This window comes from Manis javanica, chromosome 16 (assembly GCF_040802235.1).
Source record: "Manis javanica isolate MJ-LG chromosome 16, MJ_LKY, whole genome shotgun sequence".
Taxonomy (NCBI): Eukaryota; Metazoa; Chordata; class Mammalia; order Pholidota; family Manidae; genus Manis; species Manis javanica.
Window position 1 is genome coordinate 21399999 of NC_133171.1, and position 20752 is coordinate 21420750.

A 20752-nucleotide genomic window follows, 5' to 3' on the forward strand; every position below is an offset into this window, starting at 1 on the left:
CCAACTTCTCCAGTCCAGATGTGCCCTCCCTCACCCTTGTAATTACCTGTTGATATAGAGACGGACTACTTCTCTCCACCCCTTGGAAACACCTACTGATAAGGAGATGCACTGAGGCCAGGCAAGAGATTCTGGAAATACTGCAATTTTACCCACAACACTTTATACTTTATGATGCAGTTTTAAAGGGCATTGCTTTCTTAATCTCTCTGACGGTTGGTTATTAGTGAATACAAGCAATCGACTTTTTTTATGTTGGTTTCGTATCTTAGAAGTTTATTGAATTCATTTTTAGTTTTAATAAGGTCTTTGGTGGAGTGGTGTGGGAAACTGGAATTCTAAAATCCCACTGTTTGTACAGCAGGTCATCCCAATGCCCAACGCCCAGTGGCTACAGGGGATCCTCTAATGACTCCTGGACCCCTGTAAGGTGAGTAGCAGCCCCTTTGGGTGAACTGGATGGGGAGGGCTTGGCCCCTGTTGACACGGTGTGATGCTTTTCTCATGGTTGTTTTGCAAAGTAAGTTAATTTCCAGCAATTTCAAGCATACAGAAAACTTGCAGTGTCAGTACAAATTCTCTTTATACTGAATTCCCCAGCGCCTCACTTTACCACAGTTGCCACTTCACACAAAATGCTGGAGCGCCTACCCCAAACAGGGACACATTCCCAGGGAACCACCACCTGACCCCAAGTGAGGGAAGTCTTAGGGTCTCCACATGATAATCCAGTGCACAGACCCACCGCAGCTGTCACCATGCGCCCCAGCTGTGTGCACACGTCTTTCTATCCTGAGGCAGTTTCCTTTTTCTGGAACTGTTCCCGAGACTTTACCTCAGTTGGGCTTTCCAGGACCTCACATAAGTGGGATCACATAATATTTGTTCTTCTTTGAGGGGTGCATTTCACTGAGCATAATGGTTTTAGGGTCCATCTGTGTAGCATGTTCTAGGACTCCTTGTTTACTTTGCTGTGTAGAGACCACATTTTTTTCATGTGTCTCTGGATATCCAGTTCGTCTCCACCTTTTGGCTGTTGTGAATCATGCAGCTGTGAACATGGGTGTGCAAATATCTAAGTCCCTGCTTTCATGTCATTTGAGCAAATGCCCAGAAATGTAATTGCTAATCATATGTTAATTCTGTGCTCCAGGTTCTGGGGATGCCACCCCACTGTTTTAATTAATTAATCAATTAATTTTTATTAAGGCATGATTGATATACACTCTTATGAAGGCATGAAAAACCAATGTGGTTACTACATTTACCCATATTATCAAGTCCCCACCCACACCCCAATGCAGTCACTGTCCATAAGTGTAGTAAGACGCCACAGATCCACTATGTGCCTTCTCTGTGCTACATTGTTCTCCCCGTGACCCCCACACCATGTGTACTAAACATAATACCCCTCAATCCCGTTCTCCCTCCCTCCCCACCCGCCCTCCCACACCCCTACCCTTTGGTAACCACTAGTTCATTCTTGGAGTCTCCGAGTCTGCTGCTATTTTGTCCCTTCAGTTTTGCTTCATTCTTATACTCCATAAATGAGGGAAATCATTTGGCATTTGTCTTTCTCAGACTGACTTATTTCACTGAGCATAATGTCCTCCAGCTGCATCCATGTCGTTGCAAATGGTACCCACACACCGTTTTTCAAAGCAGCGTTGGACCATTTTTCTTTATTTCTATATTTGGCAAAATAATGCAGTTTATGGATCGACCCTGTTTTGTTCATCCATTCACCCCTTGAAGGGCATTTGAGTTGTTTCTACCTTTTTGCTGTGGTGAGCAGTGCTGCCAAGAACTCATGGGCCAGTTTCTGTTTGAACAGTTTTTTCATTTCTTTGTGGTAGTTATCTAGGAGTGGGTGTTTACCCACAATTAGGTAATTATATTATATATTATGAGGAAATGCCAAGCTGTTGTACACAAGCTGCATGTTTTATATTTCCACAAGTAAAGGGTAGGGGCTCCAATTCCTCTACATCCTTGGCAACATGTGATTTTGAATTTTCCTGAGGACGGCCATTGCTGTGTGCTTGCAGGGGGTGGTCACCGTGGTTTAATTTGCATTTCCATAGCAAGTACTGCTGTGTTCATGTGCTTCTTGAACATTTGTATGTCTTGCTTGGAATTTTTCATCCGCTTTAAACATTTAGGTGTTGTTTTGTTGCCTTGTACAAGTTTATGGTGTTTTCTGGGTTACAGGCTCTTGTCAGATGTACAATGTGGAGATATTTTCTTCCATTCTGCGGCTGTTTTTCACTTCCTGGTTGGTGACTTTTGATGCAGAAAAGTTTTTAATTTGGGGGAATTCTGATTTATGCTTTCTTCTTTTGCTTGTCCTTTGGTGTCAGATCTGAGAAACCATGGCTAAATCCAAGGTCATGAACGTTTCTCCTTATGTTTTCTTCTAGAGTCTATACTTTTACCTATTATGTAAGCCCTTTGTTTTGAGTTAATTTTTGTATGTGACATGAGTTAAGGGTTCAGTTTCATCCCTCCATACATGGACAGTCATTTGCCCAGCACCATTTGCTGAAAAGACCATTCTTTCCCTAATTTAATGTTGTCCACCCTTGTTAGAAAGCAATTGACTGTAGATGGTTGGGGTCACTTCTGGGCTTTCCACTCAGTTTTGTTGATCTATACATACAGTTGATCTTTGACAACATGGGGTTTTATGTAGCTGACATCCCTCAGAGTCAGAATCCACATAAAATATCTCCCTCAAACTTCAGTATTATCCTAAATCTGATTGCCTATTTTGACTGAAAGAGTTACCAATAATATAAACAGTCGATTAACACATATTTTGTACATGATACATGTTTTGTGCTGTATTATAACAGTAAGGTAAGCTAGAAAAAAGGAAATGTTTCAAATTGTCTTAAGCCTTTAAACATTTTTTCTATATATTTGTGGAAAAAAATCCCCTCAAGTGGACCTGGGCAGTTCACACCCCTGCTGTCCACGGGCCAGCTGTGTATGTTTATGCCAGTGTCACAGTGTTTTATTTACTGTTACTTTGTACTAAGATTAGATCTTGGGGGCCATGAGCCTTCAGCTTTGATTTTCTTTTTCAAGAATCTTTTCAAGTACTCTTTGGGTTCCCTTAAAATTCCATGTGTCAGGATCAGCTGGTACATTAAAGCCTGTGAATCACGTTGACTCTGTAGGTTGCATTTGTGTCATTGCCACCTTAACAGTATTTAAGTCTTTCCATCAACATGAGTAGACTTTACATGTATTAAATCTTTCTTAGATTTTAAATTATCAATGCTTTATAATCTTCAATGCACAAGATTTGCACCTAAGTCTATTCTTAGTACTTTATTAATGTTCACATTATTTAATGTGGAATAAAAAAAAAAGGCAGGCTTCTCCTCTGAGCACAAGTCTCTTTCCATCACCCTGTGGGAGGGGCCTTCACTCCCCACCCAGAACTGCAAACAGACAGTTAGAGACACAACCTGTCAGACCGTCAAATAGCCGTGGAAGCTGATACTTGTCACTATAGCTAAATTGGCCTTTTAGTTGGAATCTCAGTCTGTACATCTTGTGGTCACACATTATAGGTTATATTTTTTGTATAACTCAATTTAGTTTCTGTTTTAAATCCTCCTTCTCCTGGGATAGTGGAAGCACAACTTGCCAACCCTCTCCCTGGGATTAGCCACCATGAACATGGAAGTACAGTAGAACACATGTATGTTGGTCTGTGCCTCAATCCTGACACTGGGCTCCTAAAGCTCTGGGGATTTCCTGAGTAATAGAGGTATCTTTTGTTCTAAGTAGGTGGTTCTGTGTGGGTTCTGCTGGGTGTCTGATAGGCAGAAAGCCCAAGCCATGATTAGAAGCTTGAGATTTTCAGTCTCACCCCTCCATTCTCCAGAGAAAGGGGAGGGGATCAAAATGGAGTTAATAATACATCATACCAGTGTCTCAAAATATGGATTTTGGAGAGCTTCCAGGGTGGCGAACCCATCCATGTTGTGTACTGGGAGGGCGATGCGTTCCAACACCACAGGGAAGAATGAAGCCTTCTGCTGGCCGAAGGCCGATGCCTTCATAATGCCAAAGAAGCTGTTGGAAACCATTTCTCATGTGGGGTAGACCTGTAACCTCCAGTGATCAAGGCACCAGCTTCACTGGCCAAATCACTGTACATTTCACTGTACAAGTTGTAGTGAAATGTAATGGATGTACTCCAATTTGCCAAAGCATTCATCTGCTGAAACACATCCTGATTTCTTTAAGTTTTTAGCCTTTATGAATAGAGCTATTGTGTAAAATTGCATGATGGCTTTTTTTGGGGCATAGTTTTTCAAAGCAGTTGTCTAAATACTGGTGATGTAATTCTTGGATGTTAAGGTGAGACTTTTTTTTAAATTGTAAAATATTATTTTATTTTATTTTATTTATTATTTATATTTTTTTGAGAGGGCATCTCATATTTATTGATCAAATGGTTGTTAACAACAACTAAATTCTGTATAGGGGACTCAATGCACAATCATTAATCAACCCCAAGCGTAATTCTCAACAGTCTCCAATCTTCTGAAGCATAACGAACAAATTCTTACATGGTGAACAAGTTCTTACATAGTGAATAAGTTCTTACATGGTCAACAGTGCAAGGGCAGTCATATCACAGAAACTCTCAGTTTTGATCACGCATCATGAACTGTAAACAATCAGGTCCAATATGATTATTAGTTTGATTTTTATACTTGATTTAAATGTGAATCCCACATTTCTCCCTTATTATTATTATTATTATTATTATTATTATTATTATTATCATTAATAAAATGCTGAAGTGGTAGGTAGATGCAAGATAAAGGTAGAAACATAATTTAGAGCTGTAAGAGGGCAAATGTAGATGATCAGGTGTGTGCCTGTAGACTATGTGCTAATCCAAGCTAGACAAGGGCAACAAAACATCCACGGATGCAGAAGATTTCTCTCAAAACAGCGGGGTGGTGGTGAGGTTCTAAGCCTCACCTCTGTTGATCCCCAATTTCTCTCCTGATGGCCCCCCTGCGACTGTGCCTGTCTTAGGTTGTTCCTCCCTTGAGGAATCTTACCCGTCTCTGGCTAATCAGTCATCTTCCGGGGCCATACAGTGAAATGTAAAGTTGGTAACTGAGAGAGAAGAAATATTCTTTGAAAAGGTTAGCTTTTTACTTCTTTGCAGATTTATACCCTGTGGCTTCTATGCCCAGCATTTGTCTTGAGGTATCTTTACCACTTGGAAGAATTATAATACTCGGTAATTTCGATATGAGGCATGAATTCTACTAAAAGGTTGTAATTAGGAAGGAAGAAGAAAAGCTACAGAAGTAGCAGATGGAAGGAAACATGGGAAGATTGATTATTTCTTTGTCATATCTTCTTGTAGAGTAACATAAGCATGTATAGGTTTTAAACTACTAATTAAATTGCATAGACACATTAAGATAATAGGAATACAGCTACATAACAAAAGCAGACCTACAATTACCAGCCATATCCAGTGAAACCAAAAAAACCAGTTAGGCACCCTAGGCATTTGTGAAAACTTATCAATGATATGATGGATATTGTCTAACTGAATGTGAATAGTTTGAGAAAAATCAGACAAATTGAAACAACACATTCCTGGGAACTGTTCACATCCCATATGTTCTTTTAACAGTAGATAGTCTATAGTCGCAAGATTTTGGAGCGCTGCAACTTGCACTTCTCCTAATTCTTGGTTGAGTTCCAACAGTATAGATTCAGTCAAATTTGTTGTTTTACTGTATGCACAGGCCAGCTGAGATATCTCCTTGTTCATTCCAATGGCAAGTCCAGGAACCGGTGGGATGAATGCAGCTACAACTGCAACAGGGCCAGGGTCTTTGTTGAAGTTTTTTGATGATCATCTTCTGGAATGACTCTTCCAGAGAATGTTGATGTTGGAAGTTCTTCTTCATATCATATCAATTCATTTTCTGGGTAGCTGAATTAGGCTTTGATCCTCTGTATAAACACAAACAAACCCCCTGCCCACACTTTGATATGCCCTTTATACCATTGTGAAGAACCTATTAAAGTCACCACACAGAACTGCCTTTTTAAATTTTTTTTAAGAAAAAGGAATATTATCAGAAAAATGTACTTCCATAGCTGATCATGACACCCTTTAAATGATCAAAATTAAGGATATTTAAAGCATGCATTAACTGGTAATTTGCAGTTAGTTTTATCCTATCAGGGAGTAATCCCCCTTTTCTTTCTTTCTTTTTTATCATTAATCTACAATTACATGAAGGACATTATGTTTACTAGGCTCTCCCCTATACTAGGTCCCCCCCCACAAACCCCCTTACAGTCACTGTCCATCAGCATAGCAAAATGTTGTATAATCACTACTTGTCTTCTCTGTGTTGTACAGCCCTCCCCTTTCTCCCACCCCCCATTATGCATGCTAATCATAATATCCCCTTTCTTCCCCCCCCCTCTTATCCCTCCCTATCCACCCATCCTCCCCAGTCCCTCTCCCTTTGGTACCTGTTAGTCCATTCTTGGGTTCTATGATTCTGCTGCTGTTTTGTTCCTTCAGTTTTTCCTTTGTTCTTATACTCCACAGATGAGTGAAATCATTTGGTATTTCTCTTTCTCCGCTTTGCTTATTTCACTGAGCATAATACCCTCTAGCTCCATCCATGTTGTTGCAAATGGTAGGATTTGTTTTCTTCTTATGGCTGAATAATATTCCATTGTGTATATGTACTACATCTTCTTTATCCATTCATCTACTGATGGACACTTAGTTTGCTTCCAATTCTTGGCTATTGTAAATAGTGCTGCGATAAACATAGGGGTGCATCTGTCTTTTACAAACTGGGCTCCTGCATTCTTAGGGTAAATTCCTAGAAGTGGAATTCCTGCATCAAATGGTATATTTATTTTGAACTTTTTGAGGAACCTCCATACTGCTTTCCACAATGGTTGAACTAATTTACATTCCCACCAGCAGTGTAGGAGGGTTCTCCTTTCTCTACATCCTTGCCAATGTTTGTTGTTGTCTGTCTTTTGGATGGTGGCAATCCTTACACGTGTGAGGAGATATCTCATTGTGGTTTTAATTTGCATTTCTCTGATGACTAGCAATATGGAGCATCTTTTCATGTGTCTGTTGGCCATCTGTATTTCTTTTTTGGAGAACCGTCTGTTCAGTTCCTCTTCCCATTTTTTAGTTGGATTATTTGTTTTTTGTTTGTTGAGGTGGGTGAGCTCGTTATATATTTTGGGTGTCAAGCCTTTATTGGGTCTGTCATTTACAAATATATTCTCCCATACCTTTTTGTTCTATTGATGGTGTACTTTGCTGTGCAGAAGCTTTTCATCTTTATATAGTCCCACTTATTCATTTTTGCTGTTGTTTTCCTTGCCCGGAAATATATGTTCAAGAAGAGGTCACTCATGTTTATGTCTTAGAGGTTTCTGCCTATGTTTTTTTCTAAGAGTTTTATGGTTTCATGACCTACATTCAGGTCTTTGATCCATTTTGAATTTACTTTTGTGTATGGGGTTAGACAATGGTCCAGTTTCATTCCCCTACATGTAGCTGTCCAGTTTTGCCAGCACCATCTGTTGAAGAGACTGTCATTTCACCATTGTATATCCATGGCTCCTTTATCAAATATTAATTGACCATATATGTTAGGGTTAATGTCTGGAGTCTCTAATCTGTTCCACTGGTCTATGGCTCTGTTCTTGTGCTAGTACCAAATTGTCTTGATTACTATGGCTTTGTAGTAGAGCTTGAAGTTGGGGAGTGAGATTCCCCCTACTTTATTCTTCTTTCTCAGGATTGCTATGGCTATTTGGGGTCTTTTGTGTTTCCATATGAATTTTTGAACTATTTGTTCCAGTTCGTTGAAGAATGTTGCTGGTAATTTGATAGGAATTGCATCAAATCTGTATATTGCTTTGGGCAGGATGGCCATTTTGATGATATTAATTCTTCCTAGCCACAAGCATGGAATGAGTTTCCATTTGTTAGTGTCCCCTTTAATTTCTCTTAAGAGTGACTTGTAGTTTTCAGGGTATAGGTCTTTCACTTCTTTGGTTAGGTTTATTCCTAGATATTTTATTCTTTTTGATGCAATTGTGAATGGAGTTGTTTTCCTGATTTCTCTTTGTATTGGTTCATTGTTAGTGTATAGGAAAGCTACAGATTTCTGTGTGTTAATTTTGTATCCTGCAACTTTGCTGTATTCCGATATCAGTTGTAGTAGTTTTGGAGTGGAGTCTTTAGGGTTTTTTATGTACAGTATCATGTCATCTGCAAATAGTGACAGTTTAATTTCTTCTTTACCAATCTGGATTCCTTGTATTTCTTTGTTTTGTCTGATTGCCGTGGCTAGGACCTCTAGTACTATGTGACATAACAGTGGGGAGAGTGGGCATCCCTGTCTTGTTCCCGATCTCAGAGGAAAAGCTTTCAGCTTCTCACTCTTCAGTATAATGTTGGCTGTGCGTTTATCATATATGGCCTTTATTATGTTGAGGTACTTGCCCTCTATACCCATATTGCTGAGAGTTTTTATCATGAATGAATGTTGAATTTTGTCAAATGCTTTTTCAGCATCTATGGAGATGATCATGTGGTTTTTGTCCTTTTTGTTGATGTGGTGGATGATGTTGATGGATTTTCGAATGTTGTACCATACTTGAATCCCTGGGATGAATCTCACTTGGTCATGGTGTATGATCCTTTTGATATATATTTGAATTCAGTTTGCTAATATTTTATTGAGTATTTTTGCATGTACATTCATCAGTGATACTGGTCTGTAATTTTCTTTTTTGGTGGGGTCTTTGCCTGGTTTTGGTATTAGGGTGATGTTGGTTTCATAGAATGAGTTTGGGAGTATTCCCTCCTTTTCTATTTTTTGGAAAACTTTAAGGAGAATGGGTATTATGTTTTCTCTGTGTGTCTGATAAAATTCTGAGGTAAATCTGTCCGGCCCGGGGGTTTTGTTCTTGGGTATTTTTTTGATTACCGTTTCAATTTCTTTGTTCGTAGTTGGTTTGTTTAACTTTTGTGTTTCTTCCTTGGTCAGGCTTGGAAGGTTGTATTTTTCTAGTAAGTTGTCCATTTCTTCTAGGTTTTCCAGCTTGTTGGCATATAGGTTTTCATAGTAGTCTTTAATAATTTTTTGTATTTCTGTGGAGTCTGTCGTGACTTTTCCATTCTCATTTCTGATTCTGTTGATTTGTGTTGATTCTCTTTTTCTCTTAATAAGTTTGGCTAGAGGCTTATCTATTCTGTTTATTTTCTCGAAGAACCAGCTCTTGGTTTTATTGATTTTTGCTGTTGTTTTATTGTTCTCAATTTTGTTTATTTCTTCTCTTATCTTTATTATGTCCCTCCTTCTGCTGACTTTAGGCCTCATTTGTTCTTCTTTTTCCAGTTTTGATAATTGTGATGTTAGACTATTCATTTGGGATTGTTCTTCCTTCTTCAAGTGTGCCTGGGTTGCTATATACTTTTCTCTTAAGACTGCTTTTGCTGCGTCCCACAGAAGTTAGGGCTTTGTGTTGTTGTTGTAATTTCTTTCCATATATTCCCTGATCTCTATTTTAATTTGTTCGTCGATCCATTGATTATTTAGGAGCATGTTGTTAAGCCTCCATGTGTTTGTGAGCCCTTTTGTTTTCTTTGTAGAATTTATTTCTAGTTTTATACCTTTGTGGTCTGAAAAGTTGGTTGGTAGAATTTCAATATTTTGGAATTTACTGAGGCTCTTTTTGTGGGCTAGTATGTGGTCTATTCTGGAGAATGTTCCATGTGCACTTGAGAAGAATGTATATCCTGTTGCTTTTGGATGTAGAGTTCTATAGATGTCTATTAGGTCCATCTGTTCTATAGTGGTGTTCAGTGCCTCCATGTCCTTACTTATTTTCTGCCTGGTGGATCTATCCTTTGGGGTGAGTGACGTGTTGAAGTCTCCTAAAATGAATGCATTGCAGTCTATTTCCCCCTTTAGTTCTGTTAGTATTTGTTTCACATATGCTGGTGCTCCTGTGTTGGGTGCATATATATTTAGAATGGTTATATCCTCTTGTTGGACTGAGCCCTTTATCATTATGTAGTGTCCTTCTTTATCTCTTGTTACTTTCTTTGTTTTGAAGTCTATTTTGTCTGATATTAGCACTGCAATCCCTGCTTTCTTCTCTCTGTAGTTTGCCTGAAATATGTTTTTCCATCTCTTGGCTTTTAGTCTGTGCATGTCTTTGGGTTTGAGGTGAGTTTCTTGTAAGCAGAATATAGATGGGTCTTGCTTTTTTATCCATTCTATTACTCTGTGTCTTTTGATTGGTGCCTTCAGTCCGTTTACATTTATGGTGACTATTGAAAGATATGTACTTATTGCCATTGCAGGCTTTAGATTCGTGGTTACCAAAGGTTCAAGGTTAGCCTCTTTAGTATCTTACTGCCTAACTTAGCTCGCTTATTGAGCTGTTATATACACTGTCTGGAGATTCTTTTCTTCTCTCCCTTCTTATTCCTCCTCCTCCATTCCTCATATGTTGGGTGTTTTGTTCTGTGCTCTTTTTAGGAGTGCTCCCATCTAGAGCAGTCCCTGTAAGATGCCCTGTAGAGGTGGTTTGTGGGACGCAAATTCCCTCAACTTTTGCTTTTCTGGAAATTGTTTAATCCCTCCATCATATTTAAATGATAATCGTGCTGGATACAGTATCCTTGGTTCAAGACCCTTCTGTTTCATTGCATTAAGTATATCATGCCATTCTCTTCTGGCCTGTAAGGTTTCTGTCAAGAAGTCTGATGATAGCCTGATGGGTTTTCCTTTATAGGTGACCTTTTTCTCTCTGGCTGCCTTTAAAACTCTTTAAAACTCTTTCCTTGTCCTTGATCTTTGCCATTTTAATTATTATGTGTCTTGGTGTTGCCCTCCTTGGGTCCTTTCTGTTGGGAGTTCTGTGTATTTCTGTGATCTGTTCGATTATTTTGGGAGGAATGGCATTTTAATCCACACACCAGTAAGGGTCCTCTACCAATGGAGATAGATAATTTGTTCTGTGTTTTATAACCTTCTTCCCAAGGGAGAGAAAGAAGCTAATTAAATTTCACTCTTAAAAGTTAATTAGAAATGTCAGATCAGAGCAATGGTAAAGCACAGTTTACTGTTTGGTGCCAGCTCTCATAAACACAATTGAGAAACATAGTCTGGATGATTGTAAACAGAATTCAATTCATTCTGTTTTCTGTTTGGAGCCTGGTATTTCTTGTAACTAAGTACATTTACATGATATGTTTTTTAATTGTTCAGAGGCAGCTGGTCCAAAATAAATGGAGAAAATGATAGTAATTTGTATTTTTTATTATAATTAAAGTTACAGTAACAAGTTTGAGTCCTTACAATGTAGGGCAGTTATGTAACACTCTATTTCACTTAATGTGTTCATGGAAAGTAAAGAAAGTTGACACATTGGATTTGTTCAATTGTCCAGAACCCTGAAGTTAGCTGGAGTTGTCAACACGTCATTGTGGAAAAAAAAGGAAATCATTAGAAAACATTGACAACTGACTTATTAAAACCCAAACAAAAGTATTTTTTTGAAGCAGTACACATTCAGTTTTAATCTCTTAGAATTAAAGAGGCACTTGGGCCTGTAAATCCAAAAAATGTTCAGTTTTAATAGTATAAGGATGGATGAATCATGTTTAAGATTTCAGCATCAGAATGGAAACAAAGGGTCCTCTGGCTTTGAGTTAACTAGAGAAATCAGTCTTGATACCCTTAAAATCCAACTATGCAAATAAGTTGGGGTTTGTTTTTATTTAAAGTAAAGCCAATTGTATTGTTACTGACAATATGAGCCACCACACATTGAATATTATCACATGCTTTGGTCATTGTGTAAACTATTCAGTCCTCACAATGACACTGTGGGCCAGTTCCCTAGGGCTGCCATAACCAAGTACCACAGACTGGGCAGCTCGAGCAGCAGGCTTGTTCTTTCACAGTTCTGGGGTCGAATGCCCAGATCAAGGTGTTGACAATGATGGTTGGCTCTTCCTGAGGGCTGTGAGGGAGGCGCCACCCCAGGCCCCTTTCCTTGGCTTGTAGATGCCGTCTTCCCCCTGTGTGTTCCTTACCAGCTTCCACTGTCCATGCCTGTGTTCACATTTCCCTCTTATAAGACACCAGTCCCATTACCTAAGGCCCATCCTAATGAGCTTACATAAAGTTAATCATCTCTTTAGAGATCCTATCTCCAAATATGGTCACATTCTGGAGATCCTAATTCTATGGATTTGAGGGTTAGGACTTCAACATGGGAATTTTGAGAGAGGACCATGGAAGTCAGCTGAGAAAATAGGCCTCAAAAGATTGCGACTCATCCTCTGCCTCCAGATAGTGGTGGCAGAGTCTAGACTAATCAGATGTGTTGCCCATAATCACAGTCAGATGGGTCTTTTCCTGTCATTGTCCCACCCAATTTTGGGCTTCCACACTCCCAGGGGGTTTATTACCTTACACCCACTACTCCTCCCATTAGAGTAGGTTGATAGCACACGTAAGCAGGCAGGGGGAGGGGATGTCTGTCCAGTGCTTACATTCTGCACATTTCCGTGTGAGCTGTTCTTGTGGTATGAGGGCAGTGAGGGTATCGATAACAGACCAGCTGAAAATGGCTGGTTCCAACATGGAGAAGTTGACCTAAACCTCACCCCCAAATCATGCCCTCATTAATGGTAAATATTGTACCTACCTGTACCATGACAGTCCCAGTATGAACCAAATATAACCAAAACTCCCCTGGATGTGAGGGTAGAGCAAGTCCAAGCCCCAAAAAGACCTTAGCTGTTCCCTCTGAAACCTGATCCCACTTAGTGAATGTTCATCTCCCTTTACATAACAAAGGCCCTTATTGTTTCCTCAGTGCTACTTCCTCTGATCCGCCCTCACCACCTCACAGGTCTGTATGTTCTCCTTTCTCTAAACTCTTAGTGCTCAGCTGCCTTTTGTGTCTGTTCTTGAGTTCTTCCTCACAGGAGCCAAGGACCCTTCTCTGGTAACACTCTGGTCTCTAGTTGTCTCCCATCTGCAGCCTCCACCTCCCCTTTTTCCATCACACTGATCTCCACCTTCCAAAACTCACATGAAACACCACTGGCTTCCTCTGAATCATTTACACTGTATCTCATAAAGGCTCTTGGAGCTTCCTGGGTATTGACCCACCACCCAATAAGTTAGACCAAGCAATGAGCTCGGGGGGAGCCTTGAAGAGGCCTCCAGGGTGACGTGTGCTCATGCCTGCCTGCGTCTGCCTCACAGCTCACCTCCTTGGCGAGTGTTTCCCAGCCCCTCCGAGCCCCCAGCAGCTCACAGCCCCACAGGCCCAGGTGGACTTTTATCAGACACCAGAAATGTCTTATCATGGGCATTTATTGTCATATCTGCATCTCCAACAGATGGTAAGGTAGAAACGGTGTTTTATCATCTCTGAATCCCCAGGGCTTAGCATTTTGCATCGTAGTTACTGGTGAGTATTTATTAATTGCCTGAATGAATGAATGATTTCCTGCCCTATACATAAAAATACTTTGTCTATCCAGCTGAGCGGTGCATACAATTATAATAGATATTGTAATATGATATTTTCTTCTTTTGGTTCAAGAATTGGTGCTTATTAATGGATGAAGGCTCTTCAGATGTTTAAGCCTTAGGGGAGATGTATGGATGTTAGGAGAGATGATTGCTTAGGGGCCTAATAATGGCTAAAGGAAGGGGAAGGTGCAGAAAGGTAATCAAAAGATGAAAGGCACTTTCCTCCACTTTCTTCTGAGCAGCAGCTCGTTGCCATAGCAGCAGCAGCCATTTGTGGTACTTCTTCCAGCTTCCTTCCTGCTGTTGAGGAGGAACTGAGAGCCACAACCTCTTCACACAGCAGGGCATTCTCCTGGCATCTCAGAGTGTAGCTGGGGTCAGACTTGGGGAGATGCAGCTTGAGCTGGATCAGCACGGGTGGCCAAGGGAAAAAGCTGAGCTGCCAGGACGTGAAGTGAAGGCTCCTGGGAGGTGGAGGCTGCCAGAAGGTGGAGGTCTACTTCCAGCCCGAGTTTCACAGGAGTTGGGGAGTCAACTGCCATGTTGGCAAATAATCACAGTTGGGCAACAGCCCTCAGAGGAGATTCCCCAGAGATCTTCTGACTTAATTGATTCTATATGACCTCCTGACTGCAAAATTGGGAGCTTCCAACAGCAATGGCAGTTTTCAAAGGGGAGCTGCTGACTCCAGTGGACACCCCACACAGCATTGTTTGCCAGAGCTTCCAATGACTTATTCTTGTCAACAGGGCCAGAGAATACTGTTCTAAGCAGGAAATGAGGAGAACGCCAGATCTGTGAATAGGAAATTGTGCATGAGGAGGAGTCTGTGTCTCTATAGTGTGGAATTTGTAGTTCTCCTAATCACATCAACAGCTTTTTTGCAAGATATGCCAATTTCTGTAGTAGAAATATGACTTAAAAATGCCAAAAAACATTATCATCTTTTTATTGTGTCCTTTCTGCTTATTCTAAACCATCTCGGACCAACAGTCCTTTATTTGCAAGGATTGAGGAAAGGCAGGAATTGGGGTAATCCTGAATTACGTTTGATAGATTTATTAATCAATTTTACTTATTTATTGAAGTGTAACAAACAACTGGAATTGAAGACATAAGGAAATTGTGAATTCACAAAAATATTGGAACTTATAAAAGTTTTCTGTTAAAGAGAGTTACCTGTTCTATCAACACCAAAGGAAAATTTCTCCACACAATTCCTGGGGCTGATCACAGCTCCCTGAGCAGCAGCACCGCAGGAGCCTGTAACCCCACGGCAGCTCCCACCACGTGCAGCCTCTCATTCTCAGCAGCAAGCCAAGGAATCTACCCAGCAGCCTGCTGTCGGCATTTATCCTTTGTCATTCTCACATCTGCTTCTCCAAGTATGATGCATTTCATAAACATGTTTATAAGCCAGTAATTTGTTTCTGGCACTATTTTTGCTTCTTTTTGCACCAAAATTCATTCTTGGGGAGGAGATATGTTAATTGTCTCATTGTTAAGTGACCTTTCTTACTATGTTGTTATGAGATTTTACAGAGCATGTGAATAAGCATGGTCTAAGAAATCAAGCTGTAGGTTGGCATTTTAAACCACAACAGTCAGAAGTGAAGCATCCAGCTGAGGGTGTGGGAGGGAGACCCCCTCAGAGCATTCCCTATGGACATCCCAGAGTTAAATAGCATCAGGAAATTGCTCTGAGTGTCTCATGACCTCTAGATGACAATGTGGTGTTTCATTTTAAGGCTATGTATTAAGGTGGAAAACCAAATAGAGCTAGTTCGATTTGGTTTATAAAATAGTCTATGAGTGAGGGGGGAGAAAAACGAGGGAGGCTGAGAAGGAGACAGGTAGAGAGGACACAGTCTCTTGAGACCAGGCTGGAGCACCTCTCTGGCTCACCCACCACACTCTCTCACTTGCCCTTTTCATGGGGTGTCTTGAGTAATAGATGAGGTGGTCTCTGTGTAGAATTCATACAGCAGCTCATGAAATGTCCTGAAGCAGATAGATGATGTAATAAGAGGTCTGCCACTGAGCCCTGTCTTGGTGCTGTCCTTCATAAGGTGCAGACTCATACCGTCCCTAGAGAGGAAGCCAGTACTGACACGGGGAGCAGGAAGTGTCACTTGAGATATTTGAGGTATTTACGTTCTGTGCCGTGTTCCATACAGCTTGCTACAAGAAAGCATACACAAAAATGCCAACATACTGTAGTAAGAACAAAGAATCAGGGCTAGGACAAGAAGCCTGATAGGAGGTGAACACCCAGGGTTAGGGACTTATGTAAGGGGCAAGCCAGAAGGATGAGGCTATGGCTACACTTGAGTCTTGTTTGGTTCTGTATTTCCTGGCAGGACAGTAAAGCAGGATGTGTTGCTCATGTGTGGCACAAGCTGACCGGTGGAGCTGGCCTGCCGGCACACGCCCACCTCTCACCTCTGTGCTGCCTGTGGAGAAGCCCTGCAGCAGGGGTCCCAGCATCAGGCCTCATGGCCTGTGAGAGCTTCTTGATGGTGGCATTTCAGCAGTGGCCTATTGGAGGCAATGGCTAGGGACAGAGCTTCAGGCCAGGGGCAAAGAAGGTCTTCAGGCATGCAAGGGTCTTCTGGTGCTCCAGGAGCAGCCTGACTCCCTCTGGTCCTGGCCTGCACCCTGTATTTACGTGAGCACATGAGGAGAGAGAAAACAGGGCTGCTTGAGAACACAGCCCAGCAGCCTTGTGATACAACAGGCCCTTTAAGAAGCTTCCAGAAAGAAATGGCTTCTGCCTTTGGCTCCTGGTGGGAGCCCACCCCTCAGTGACTCAGGGGCCAGGAGAGACCCCACCCCCCAGTGACTCAGGGGCCAGGAAGCTTATACCCTGAAGCCCAGAGCCAAGGATAAATCCCATTGCTCCACTGCCGACACTCCATTCTGTCTGAGTTTTCATTTAATGTCCAGCCCAAGACTGACATAATGCCTTTCTATTTTTCATCCGGAGAGCAAACAAATATAAGGCTTTGAACAAGAGAAAAAAAAAAAGAGCCAAATGTAGCTATTATTCTTCTTTGAAACTTAGAGAGCCAAGGTCTAAACCCCAAGGAAGGTGCTGAGGCCGTAGCGGAAGACTCACTGCCCAGGAGAGGCAGGGAGAGGTGGAGAGAAGCGGAGAGCGACCGCCCCTGACCGTCTCTCTCTCTGACATTTTCCAGGTCTGGCTGTGGGGATCCCGGGCTGCGGCAGGAGTTCGCATCATGTCCCCGAGGCCACGTCTGTCACCCTGCAGCCCCCGCTGCTGCGTCTCAAGGCCCACGGTCTCGGCCGCGTTCATGCCAGGAGGGATGATGTGGGTCCTGTCTGTGCAGGGGACCTGGGGAAACATCGCAGACTCACCACTAACAGAAACAAAAATTCCCTATCTCATTTACTCTTCACTCAGACCCCTTTTAAGGACCTCTCCATCCCCATTTTGTACGTGAGGACATTGAGATTTAGAGAGATTACATAGCTTGAAAGTGATTACAACCATTAAAAGATGTCTCAGGACGCAATCACGGTGCCTCCTGTCCAGGTGACGGTGGAAATGGCAAAAGCGCCCCCTTTAAAAAGACATGCATTTCCTACATTTTCTAGTTGCTCCTGAGTAGCAAGGGGGTAGAAACCTCGAGGAAGTGCAAGGTAGTGGATGGAAGCAGAGTGGCCCTGGGGGCGCCAGGTGGATGGGAGTTGCCATCAGTCCTCACGGCATCCCTGGGAGGCATCGGCATCTTCCCCATTCGCTCACAAGGGGCTGAGGCTTCTGCTCCGCATGGGCCTTAGGCCGCATCGGCAGGAAATGGAGTTGCTGGAAGGGGAGACCTGCCCACTCTCATCACCTGCCCCTGAGCTCTCCCTCTCCTGGGATATGCCCCAAGCTGCACTGTGTGCCTATTATTTACCTAATGCTCATGGCAGCCTGCCTATGTGGTGTGTCTCTGTGCATTTACAGTCACCTAGTGTCAGAGCTTTGAGACTGCAGCATGAAATGCAGTCTCTTTAGTTTTCCATTCTTGCATTGTTTCCAAGGTTTGGGCATTTTGAGAACAGTCAGGCAGGGGACACATTGTCCATTTTCACAGTATTTCAGCTCTGGGTCTGAAAGACCTAGATTAGAGGAGGAAAAAAAAGTCATATAAAATGCAGAGAAGATTTGGAACTCAACCAGGAGTTGGGAGGGGTGCAAGTTGTAGCACTCCAAAATCTTATGACTATAGACTATCTACGATTAAAAGAACATATGGGATGTGAACAGATCCCAGAAATGGGCTGCTTTAATTTGTCTGATTTCTCTCAGACTGTTCAAGTACAGTTGGACAATATCCATCATATCATAGATAAATTTTCACAAATGCCTAGGGTGCCTAAATGGTTTTCTTGCCTTCACTGGAGATGGATGGTAATTATAGATTTGCTTTGTTTATGTCACCGCATTCCTATTATGTTAATGTGTGTGTGCAAATTAGTTAGTAGTTTAAAACCTATACATACTTAAGGTACTCTACAAGAAGATATGTCAAAGAAATAATCAACCCTCCCATGTTTTCTTCCATATGCTACCTCTATAGCTTTTCTTCTTCCTTCCTAATTACAACCCTTAAATAGAATTCGTGCCTCATATCGAATTTACCAAGTATCATAATTCCTCCAGGTGGTAAAGATACCTCGAGACAAGTGCTGGGCATAGAAGCCACAGGGCATAAATCTGCAAAGAAGTAAAAAGCTAACCTTTTTAAACAATATGGCTTCTCTCTCACTTACCAACTTTACATTTCCCTGTATGGCCCCGGAAGATGGCTGGTTAGCCAGAGACGGGTAAGATTCCTCAAGGAGGAACAACCTAAGACAGGCACAGTCGCAGGGGGGCCATCAGGTGAGAAATTGGGGATCAACAGAGGTGAGGCTCAGAACCTCACCCCCCCTGCTTTGAGAGAAATCTTCTGCATCCGTGGATGTTTTGCTGCCCTTGTCTAGCTTGGATTAATAGTTAGTCCATAGGCACACACCTGATCATCTACATTTGCCCTCTTACAGCACTAAACTATGTTTTCTACCTTTATCTTGCATCTACCTACCACTTCAGCATTTTATTAAAAATAAAAATAATAATAATAATAAAGGGAGAAATGTGGGATCAACATATAAATCAAGTATAAAAATCAAACGAATATTCGTATTTGACCTGATTGTTTATAGTTCATAATGCATGATAAAAACCGAAAGTTTCTGTGATGAATGCCCTTGTACTGTTCACCATGTAAGAATTTATTCACTATGTAAGAATTCGTTCACCATGTAAAAACTTGTTCGTTATGCTTCAGAAGATTGGAGACTGATGAGAATTAGGCTTGAGATGGATTAATGATTGTGCATTGAGCATTGACCCCCCTATACAGAATTTTATTGTTGTTAACAACCATTTGATCAATAAATGAGAGATGCCCTCTCAAAAAAAAAAATGCAGAGAAGATTAAAGTTCTCTGTGTTTTAAAAAAGAAAAAATGGAGAAAAGCTTATTTCTCATTTGATTCAACTAGCCTAGGTAACAAGCAACACCTCAGGTCACCTCTTAACATCACTCCACATGACTGCAGACAGCCTCCCCGACGTTACCATTTGAGGCTGACACTGAGGTTATTCTAAATAATACTTTAGTTTCTTCACCCCACCATGGTAGAATTATGCATCTGTACCTTTTATGACTTCATGTTCTTGAAATTAGCTGTGAATCAGGTATAAGCTGGCCTGGAGTTGCTGCATTTACTTGATATTGTAAAGTGAAAGTCACGTGTGTAATACACATGTCTGAGTTGTGCTGTTCTGTAAAAGTTTGCAAATAGGTCCTTTTGAACCAAAGGAGAAAGAAAATGTAGGATCTTCCTTTTGTGGGGCAAGGTAATGCTCAGAAGAATGTTGGGGGCCGGGTTCTGAACTCTGCCTCTGCTCCTCACAGTGGCATCTGAGGCCCTGCTCTTGGGGAGGGTGAAGTGGTGAGCGTGCGCCTGAGAGGCTCCCCGCTGATTGGCAGGGTTCTGGGTTCTGTGGGAGGTGGGGGTGTTACTGCCTAACAATTCATTAATCTGTCCATCTGTTTTAGGCAGTTTTCTGGGTTTGTGTTATATTTAACAGTTTTAAAAATTTGGTTTGCTTTAAAGAGGTACCTCCTGTCCGGGTGAGGGTGAGTTCATATTGAAATTTTCTATTCAAATTGAACAATACTGAAGTTTTAAACTTAAAAATTTTTTATACTTACATTGCTTTTCTCTTACACTGAAAACAGTTGCTAATATTAACATATTCATTTCTATATCTTTTAATACATATATTCTAAAATAACAATATCAGTATTATTGCTTTTAACTCCTGAGTTAAACTTTAGATCTCTTTCATCCTGAGAACACATCCCTCTAAGCATGTTAAAATATTTGCCTTAAAGCATTGCAACAATCAATTTCTTGATGTATTTGTTACCAATTAGGGATGTAAGTATACTTACTTTCAATTTTAGGAACTCTTGTTTTAAATATTTAAGGATTTACTTGGTCAAAAAATCAACATTAAATAAAAACACACAAGTCTTGCTTCCATCTCTGTCAACTCCATTTTCTGATTCAAAAAAAATTTGTGTGTTTCAACTTTTTGTCTTGCCCTTGTTCTTTCCCCCCTTCTCATCTGGAATGGTGTTGTTGTAGAGCTCCTCAAGAGGTCTGAGTGAGGTAGGTGGCTGTGGCAGAGTGCAGGAATGCTGAGGTGACTGAGGCAGGGCCCAGAGCTAAGGCAGGGTAAAGAGGGCAGCCTCAGGAGGTGGTGGCATGGCACGGGATGGGTAGTCAGAGCCTGAGCAGGGCATGGAGGGAATTCCAAGGGGGGGGGGCTACCTTTGAGTCCCAGCAAGGTGTGGGCTTCCACACAGTGATTCCACCTGATGCAAGTATCTGAGTACAGGTGGGGAGAGGAGAGCATCTGCAGTGGGCAAAGGGGCAGAGACAGTGGGGCGAGCTTGTGTACACACAGGTGGAGCAGAGTTTACAAAATATATCTATGCACATAGACATAAATATATATGTGTCTGTGTACACACAGACATGTACATGTATTCCTCTGTACCCAGC

General features: G+C 41.5%; 1 long non-coding RNA gene across 1 annotated transcript; it reads left to right on the plus strand.

The window, feature by feature from the left end:
* The first annotated feature begins 280 nt into the window (after positions 1-280).
* On the plus strand, positions 281-20225 carry LOC140846825 (uncharacterized). Its single transcript, XR_012126267.1, has 2 exons — positions 281-430; positions 16817-20225. It is a non-coding gene; the product is annotated as an uncharacterized lncRNA (long non-coding RNA).
* Positions 20226-20752: the final 527 nt, after the last annotated feature.